Raw genomic sequence first — 8,470 nt, forward strand, 5'->3', positions numbered from 1 at the left:
CTTGTAAACGAAAAATGTTAAGCTAACCCTCAACAAAAACTCCGTAATGAAGTTAAAATTTTAGTGTAAAGAGTTGAAATTTTATTGTGGCTTGATCGACTCATCCATACACTTATTAAAAACGACTAATATATCGTCAACATAAAAATTTGGTGTTTGGCGTTCTTTGTTTGTTCCACTGTGCTATTTTCCCCCCCAATTAAGTGGCATTTAAGGGACACCAAGTCATGACATTTCATTCTTCACTTCGGATATAATGTGATGCCTTCTAGATGTGTTATGAGTATCCCCTGCAAGTTGTTTGCTTACTGACGTTCACTTAAGAATTGGTAGGCCGCTATGTTTTGCCTCTGGTAGCGTTTTTTGATATTGTGATAACTACGTCTGGAATACAATATTACTAGTGTTACTTAGGCTATAGGTAAGCACACTACTTTGTACTCCATATGTCATATCGCGAGTTCTTATCTTCAATGGGAATAATTGTTCCCAAGAACTAGAGTTATTCCCGTCTGTAAGTGTTGTGGATATTTTTTATAATAAAGCCAGACAAGCATTATTCCTTTGTGCTGCTGATTTACTAAACTTTTTTTTAAAATGTTTGACACGTTCGATTATAACTCTGTGATGTGAAAGTAGTTAGTTTCGATGCTTTGTTATGAGTTGTGTGCACAGAAACTCTTCTTACCGCTGCACACTGCATTTTGTAAACTTTTGAGGATTTTTACCACTGCAATTTACTTTCTGTTACGTCAACTCAACTGCTGTATACCTTGACACCTACAAAACGTATACTCGTTTTTAACATGCAGCCACTTGGAGATGGCATTATTGGGATGCCGAAACTGGTCGTGTTAACAAAATAATAATTTATAAAACGTACGGCTGTTTGAATTTTGTTTTCCATAAATATCTGACCAGCCGCTATCCCGGATCGACAGAGGCAGTCCGTTCGTTTCAACTTCTTCTTTATGCCCTTTGTTGTTTCTGACATAACTACATTGCCATCGGCAAACCCTACAGATTTTATTTCTTCTCCCTAAACCATAAGTCCTACACAAAACTTTGCTGTGGATTTGATTACTGCTTGTTCTTTGTATACACTTAATAGGATCAAGGATATGCTACAACCCCGTCTCACTTCCTTATCAATCACTAACTCCCTTTCACGCGCTTTGACAATTTCAACAGCCATCTGGTTTATGTAAAAGTTCTAAATAGGCTCTCACTCACTGTGTTTTACCTCTATTACATTGCAGATTTGAGTATTCCAGTCAAAAATGTCAAAAAATTTCTGTAAGTCTACAGATGCTACAAAAAGAGGGTTGCCTTTCCTTAAACTATCTTCTAAGGTAAGCCGCAGGTTCATTATTGCCACATGTGTTAACACATTTCTTCTCGATCCAAACTGATCTATTCAAAAGTCTCTTACTGCCAGTTTTCTCATTCTTGTGTATGGAATTCGTGTTTGTTATTTGAATCCATGACTTATTAAACTCATAGTGCGTTAATATTCACATCTGTCAGCATCAGCTATCTTTGAAATTGCAATTATTAAATGTTCTTGAAGTTTGAGGATACTTCGCATGTCTCATACATCTTGCACACCAAATGGAAGAGTTTGGTCTTTGTTGGCTCTCCCATTTCTACAGCAGTTCATATTGTTTTCAAGTTCATCTCCCTTACATAGACCATCCATGTTCATCCGGTATTGTACCTTACACATACCTGTTATCTACATAATGATGCTAGTACCTCACTTTAGAAAAGTGAATGATAAATAATTACCGTCTTCTTGCATTCGAAATGTTTTTGTTAGGATTTATTGTTCAACACAGCAACAATTTTGTCCATAACACCGTAACATTTATGTCATCGAAATAATTAGCAGAATTAAAATTAATCGAGTTACGTGTCAGTTGAGCCTGTAGCAAGTTGGATGAAGAAAGAAGCCTGTTCAGTTTTAAAAGCTACAGAATGGTTGAAGTATGTAATCCAAAATGTACTTAGGTTTTTGGTAAATGTGACATAATATTGAAATGATAAAAATGTAATTGGAGTAGTTCGCAGTGTGTTGAAGCAGCAGAAAAGGATAAGCTTGATAGGCAAATGAAAAAAATGAGATAATAATACAGCATTGGCCTGCAATAAAGGATTGCAATCTTGCTTGTCTTCTGATATTTTTTTCAGTTTCTCCCATCCTCTTCCTTGGTGTTGACTTTGTGCTTTGCCTGATAATCTCCACCCCATCTTGAGCCTGCCTCGTCCTCATCGTCCATGCAGCACAGGATAAAGTGCTTCCTACGCAATGTGTTTATTTGGTCTATTAAATGTGGGTCCTAACCATGTCAACTTCCTGCTTCTTATCAGCAGCTCAGCTATCTTCTTGCTGCTTCTTTCCCAGAGTGTTTCGTTAGAGGTAACATTTGGTCACCTTATCTCCAGGATGTTCCACAGAAATCTGTTGTTGAATGTCTGCAGCTTAGGGATTAGCTGCTTTGTCACTTTCCATGTTTCACATTACACAGAAGCACAGATTTTACATTACTTTCAAGTTTCAGCATTTTGGTCGTCAGTGTTATTTCCTTCATTCTACAGATGGAGCGGAGAGGTATAACGTGCCTTTGGCTTTGTTGGTGATGCTGTTACTGTCCTCAGTTGCACCACAATATAGTTTTGTCATGCACTTCTGTACATAAGTAAAATATCAGTCAAAGTAGGCTCATAATGAAACCTACATTCTCAAACATATCCAGTATCACACATGAAACTAACTAAATAATAACAAATTTAACAACCAGCCGTGTACCTTGCTGGAAACCAATGGAAAAAATCAACCTCTCACATGTTGAGAAGACAATTAACATCTGGAAAAAATTCTTCCACAACAGTCTATCAATTCACTAACTTTTAGGAAATGACACAGGCATAATCTAAGCTTCACAATATCCAGCAACACAGAGAAAATCCATATGTACAATTACTTAAAGTATTATCATGAAATGACCAAACATGGTACTTTTGCCTCTCCACACTCTTCTCAAAGATATTGATATAAAAATTTCTCCTGCAGCACCTTTTGTGCTCAGTTCCACTTTAAATTCTGATACTTCAATAATGATGAACTTCTGTAAATTTCACGTAAATATTTGGTCTGGTATTGAGTTCCACAGCTTATCCACATTTCCAGATAATTCGTTTCATATATCTGATATGCTCCCAAATTTGTTTGACAACTCGTCGTCACCGGTTCACCGTGACGCACAAAAAATTTTATGAGTTTAAACAATGATCGCTGCAACATCAGAACGACTTGGTTTGCCACCCGCAATTCACAAAGGAAAAAAAGTTCATAGATGCTAAATCAGCTGATAGATGACAGTGTAGTGGGTGGTAGGATCACTCATAGGAGAATTGCTGTAGCAGCGATGGGCTAGTACCCCACTCAGAGACGGAATAAACATACTTGGTGTACCCAGACTAGTCTCGGGAACAGAACGTGTAACTGGGGTACGACATGGGTGAGAAACAGGAGCAAGAGATAATGGTTTTATAAACCTGGGAAAGCTTCAACCTAGGACGTTAGGGAATCTATTTTAAGGAAGTCGAATCAGCTAAATATTTGAAACAAAAGGAAATACATTTTCAGAAATTACAGAAACACATAAGAAAACATCTGTAGACGGCTATACTATGATCTACAGCTGTGTAAAGCAGGAACATAAAGAAGGTAAAGGTGTTGCTTCTGCATCGCAAGAAAATTGTAAGCTAAAACCCTAGACTATGAAATGCAAAATTACGCACTGTATTATTAGTGACTGAAGGTACAAGATCAATACCAAGAATAATTGGAGCTAATGCTCAAGATGAAAGAAATATTGACTACTGGAAACCCTGTTGCAACCTATTACAGATTATTGCATAACGAGATTTTCAATCTGCAGCGGAGTGTGCGCTGATACGAAACTTCCTGGCAGATTAAAACTGTGTGCCGGACCGAGACTCGAACTCGGGGTATTTGCTTTTCGTGGGCAGGTGCTATACCAACTGAGGTACCCAAGCACGACTCACGCCCCCTCTTCATAGCTATACTTCTGCCAGCCCCTCGTTTCCTACCTTCCAAACTTTACAGAAGCTCTCCTGCGAACCTTGCAGAAATAGCACTCCTGAAAGAAAGGATACTGCGGAGAGATGGCTTAGTCACAGCCTACGGGATGTTTCCAGAATGAGATTTTCACTCTGCAGCGGAGTGTGCGCTGATATGAAACTTCCTGGCAAAGGTCCCGAGTTCGAGTGTCGGTCCGGCACACAGTTTTAATCTGCCAGGAAGTTTCATATCAGCGCACACTCCACTGCAGAGTGAAGATCTCATTCTGGAAACATCCCGTAGGCTGTGACTAAGCCATCTCTCCGCAGTATCCTTTCTTTCAGGAGTGCTATTTCTGCAAGGTTCGCAGGAGAGCTTCTGTAAAGTTTGGAAGGTAAGAAACAAGGGGCTGGCAGAAGTATAGCTATGAAGAGGGGGCGTGAGTCGTGCTTGGGTACCTCAGTTGGTAGAGCACCTGCCCACGAAAAGCAAAGATCCCGAGTTCGAGTCTCGGTCCGGCACACAGTTTTAATCTGCCAGGGAGTTTTATTACAGGTGATCTTGTGCACCTTCATTAAAAATTGGATTTGCTTCACAAGAGACAAAAATTCTAGAAATGCAAACATACGAATATCAATAACAATAGGTACATCTGGTGAAACGAGTATGATGAAAACGGAAAAATACTTAGCAATTTCGCTGTCTGATTTCAAAACTTAGTACAGTGTAAACGGTGTCTTAATTAGCTAATTTTTACCAAATAACACAAGAATAATCTAACCGTTACAATGTTCAGTAACACAGAGAAAATCCACATGTACAATTACTTAAATTAGTATCATGTAACGACCAAACATGATACTCTGGCCTCTCCACACTGTTCTCTACCGATTTCAATATGAACATTTCTACTGCTCCACCTCTGGTCCATTGATGATCAATTCCGCTTTAAATCATGATATTTTAATGATGATGAACTTCCTGAAATTTGACGTAAATATTTGGTCTGATCTTGAGTGTTCCACATTTCTAGATAATTCGTTTGATAATTCTGATATGTTCACAAATTTGTTTGACAACACATCGTCACTGATCCACCATGAAGCACAAAAATTTGTTGTGTTCAAACAATTATCACTACAACATCAGAATGACTTGGTTTGCTAACCACAATACAGAAAAAAAGTTCATAGCTGCTAAATCAGCTGATAGATGAGAGTGTAGTGCGTGGTAGGATCACTCAAGGGAAAATTCCTGTAGCAGCGATGGGCCAGTACCCCACTCAGAGACGGAATAAACGTACTTGGAGTACCCAGACTAGTTTCGGGAACAGAACGGATAATTAGGATACGACCTGGGTGAGAAACAGGAGCACGAGACATTGGGTTAGTGAACCTGGGAAAGCTTCCTTCTAGTACATTTGGGAATTGATCTTACAGGGATCGAATCAGCTAAATATTTGAAACAAAACGAAACAAACTTTTCAGAAATTATAGAAAAACGTAAGAAAACATCAGGAAGTCAACTGTAAATGGATATACTACGGTCTACAGCGGTGTAAAGCAGTTAGAAAGAGAAGGTAAAAGTGTTGCCTCTACATCGTAAGAAAACAGTAAGCTAAAACACTTGACTATGAAATGGGAAAGTTTATCAGCAGAAAGAGGGTCCAGATCAAGCTTCCTGACAGATGTATCTCTGATTCATTTGGAAATTAATGTTTTCAAGGTAGTCAATAGGCTCCATAAAAACCAGTATACTAGTTGAGGTATTTTGCTGATAAATTGCTTGTACATGATTACACCTGGGAGGGGACTCGAGCGCTGCTTACACAATACAATATTTTCCACGATGGTATGAAATTAATTCTGTAGCATGAGGACGACAATAGCATAAAATTCATTGCTATTAAAATCTACAACATACAATAAAAACTGAAGACATATAACACCAATTCGCGCCACACAAACATGGAGCATTTACGCAGCACTCCGCAAAGCACACTCACTTAAATTGGAAGAAAATAGAATTACCGCCGAATTTAGCACAATAATTAGGTACTGCCATGGTCAATTGCTACACAGAAAAAAATGCACTCTACGCACACGAATACAAATGAATGAAGCATGACTTATATAGCCAAATTTCACAAATAATTGAACAGCTATTTTTAAAAAATAACGATATCTTTCTCCACCGTGAATAAGTTAGGATATCTTCTAGTCCACATAATAAATAAAATTCTCTAAAATTGAACAAAAGTGTGGTATATAAGATATCATCCTCCAGTTTACTGGCCCCTTATTCAGGAGATTCAAAACCTATGTCGAAGCATACAAGATTGCCTTCTTACGGAAAAACGTCGGAAAATCTGCCAATAATTGACCACATTTGAGTGTATTTTAGCGACGGCTTCGGAATTTACGATGAATTCTGGAAAGCCCTGTGGCACATATCTTATTACTTCTTGAGTACAAATAGCTAGTTGTGGTTCAGAAGAACGATATTTTTTGAAACCGTGCTGACTATGTGTCAATAAATCGTTTTCATCGAGGTACTTCATAATGTTCGAATACAGTATATATTCCAAAACCCTACTGCATTTCGACCTTGGGTTAATACAACGCCATGTGGCGGAGCCGCCAGTATCATAAGGAAATTTAATATAAGATGTATATCCACATTCCTGAATGAAATCCCTGGGATAGCAGGACGGAACGGATGAGGTTATATTTGTGGTAAGGGGCCAAAATAAGTTACTGTCAGTTGCACTCAACATATGAACTTTATTTCTTAAAATGCACAATCACACAAGCAAGAATCAAACATCTCAACATTGTAACGAAAGACCTCCTTTGTTTTAATTTAGATCGGCTGAACGCCACATCGAAAATCCAAGGCACAAGACCTAAGCGAAGACTTGAGGTCTAGGAGTTCCTCTGGAGGTCTCAGTTCTTTAGACATTTTCCTTTTACCTTCAATATAAACAGTCTTAAAGCCTTACCTTAAATTTTTCCCGTAGAACTCGTCTGAAGGCCTCACATTAATCCAGAACAGCGTTACGACTTAAGGCCGAGATAAAGAAGTTCAAAGTTTAATCTAAATAGGCTGAAACTCGGCGAAGGCCGCATATCAGCAAAACAATTTAACGGCTTAAGGCCTAGGAAGAAGAGTGTTCAATTTGAAAAGGCTGGAGGCCTTATTTTAAAATATTTCGTGTAAACTCGGCAGAAGGCCTCTTACTAAAGAATAACAATCTTGTGACTGAAGGGCAAGACAAGGATTTTGAATTTTTAATTTAAGAGAGATTAAAACTCGGCCGAAGGCCACACACCATGCAGAAAACAATTTTACGGTTTAAGGCCTAAAGGGAAGAGCTTCTAAAATCTCGTCTAAATTCGACTAAAGGCTTTATCCTAAAATGCTTCACACAACTCTCGGCTGAAGGCCACATACGAAACCCAAACAAACACACGGCTTAAAGCCCAGACAAAGCAATTTCCAATTTTTAATTTAAACTAGAAAACTCGGCTGAGGGCCACATAAAAACTAGAAAATATTTCTTGCGGCTTAAGGCCTGGACACAACGTTTCAACTTTTGATTTGAAAAGGCTGATAACGCGGCTGAAAGCCACATACCAACCTGAAACCAATTTATGTCTTAGCGCCTAGACACAAGGAATTTTAAATTTTAATTTTGAAAGGCTGAAACTCGGATGAAGGCCACATACCAAACAAGAAACAATTTTTCTTTCACGGCTTAAGATCTAAGAAGAAAAACCTTGCAATTTTAACAGGCTAAAACTTGGCTGAAGGCCACACAGCGTAGTTAAGACTAAAAAGAAAATCACTATGTAAAACACAAGGAACGGCGCTGAGAAGGTTCCAAGTATCGGCCTGGGAAGGTAACACTACCGCACGTATACGTGAGACAGGCAGCCACACAGACAACCTCTTAATCGGAAGGCAACACAACCTAGGGACGGTTCACAACCGACCTACAATCTGACCGATTTCTCATGGTCAGATACAACTGCACAATTAATGGAAAATATCGGCCGATGAAGTATAAACCAAGATACCAAAAACTTCTAACTCGGCCTCACCAAGATCAAGGCTTCAAACACCACTCAAGACAAGTTTAAAAGAATACCGAAAACACAAGTCACAGCTGTCATGTAACAATGGGAGGCTGCAGATTCTAGGCCACAAAACACATGACTGGTTATCACACGCGTCAACGGCTGGGGAAACAACAATCCACAAATAACGAACAAATCGTAACAGTCCAGTTTTAAGAACAGGTAACTAATTACTCAACTCGAGGATCCTGCTTCGGAGGAAAGCGAAAAGCCACTCACACAGCTAGCGTCGTTTCCAATTGCA

This window comes from Schistocerca americana, chromosome 8 (genome assembly GCF_021461395.2).
Source record: "Schistocerca americana isolate TAMUIC-IGC-003095 chromosome 8, iqSchAmer2.1, whole genome shotgun sequence".
NCBI lineage: Eukaryota > Metazoa > Arthropoda > Insecta > Orthoptera > Acrididae > Schistocerca > Schistocerca americana.